The following is a 1,437-nucleotide window of genomic DNA, read 5'->3' as shown; positions in this document are numbered from 1 at the left end:
TAATGCCAAAATACTTAAACTACTACAAAACAGTGCAGTCACAGAGCAGTTTCGTTGCTACTGGCATACAAAGCAAAGCAATTGAGCAGTCTGCATTCAGATGTGCTGTTCACTAGAAAGACATGGTGGAGTCTGCCTGGCATTTCTCCTTTCCATAATAAGTCACTACAGATTTCACTTCCTGGGGTCAAAGCAACCCTTAGGTTTCCATGAGTTTGTCTGTTGGTGGATGGAGGCAGGGCTGCCCCTCTTCCTCTTCACCCAACTGTGTGGGTAAAGAGGACTGGGGGTATGTTAGCACCCATATTGGAGCGAGCGGTGTTACTTCATCCCTCCACTCTGGAAAAGTTACTGATGCCGATGGAGGAGAATGCCAGGGTTTCTAGTACCAGAGCCCTCTGTATCCATAGAGACAACATTCAACCAACCCAGGGGGAAAAAAAATCTCATATACAAAGGGGACTGGAAAGGGAAAAACAGCATCTAACATCCTACCCTTCAGCAGACACAGAGCCCCACAGCTCCAGTGAGTGCCAGAGTCCCCTGCAGTTCATCTCTGCATCAAGGGCATCTTAAAACATCACAACTGGTGCTACGGGGAATAGAAATGGGGACAGGGAGAGAAGGGAGCTTTGGATTCTGACAGATTTTAAACTTTCAGGACTTATAATCGAGCAACAATTTAACATTGAACCTAGAAGCAAATCCCAAGGAGGATTGCTGCAGTGCGCTCGTATCATTTGTGTTGGCTGCACTTTAAATGCAGAGAGATACTGCTTGACTTTATCTGTAGCTTCTGAATGGACTTCAGGGGCAGGTCTACATAATGATGAATGAATATTTTATCCCTAATCTTCCACACACCCATTGAAGTTTTCTCCATTTACATTTCCTGCACCCGGGAGGCTGGGGATGAGCCGGGAAAGGAGCAGGGGGCTGGAGTCAGCAGGGGAATGTCTCCAGGGGCTGTCTCCAGCCACCTGCTCCTTCCCCTGCTTGTCTCCAGCCTCAGGAAGGAGCAGGCGGTTGGAGACCAGCAGGAGGCTGGAGACAAGCCCCTGGAGATAAGCTGGAGACTCCCCCTGCTCTCTCCAACCTCCCGCTCATTTTCTGCTACTGCCGGTGAGAGTGTGGGGAGGCTGGGAGAGCAAGCAGGGAGCTGGGGGGAAAGAACAGAGGGTGGGGGCAACGAACGGGAGATGGGGGCAATGAATGGGGAGCAGGGGGAAGAAACGGGGGTGAGGGGGATGAATGGGAAGTGGGGGAACGAGCCTCCTGCTCGTTCTCGTATTTTCTCCAGCCTCCTCTGGAGGCTAGAGAAGAGCAGGGGAATGAGCAGGAGATTGGAGACAAGCAGGGGTGGGGGCTGGGGAGGGAGCTGTAGCCCCTGGGGGGGCCTGGGACCCTGCAGACAAGGTAGTCCATGTGCTGGGGGGG

The sequence above is a fragment of the Alligator sinensis genome, unplaced genomic scaffold (genome assembly GCF_000455745.1).
Source record: "Alligator sinensis unplaced genomic scaffold, ASM45574v1 scaffold876_1, whole genome shotgun sequence".
Taxonomy (NCBI): domain Eukaryota; kingdom Metazoa; phylum Chordata; order Crocodylia; family Alligatoridae; genus Alligator; species Alligator sinensis.
Note: the sequence above shows the minus strand (reverse complement) of the source record.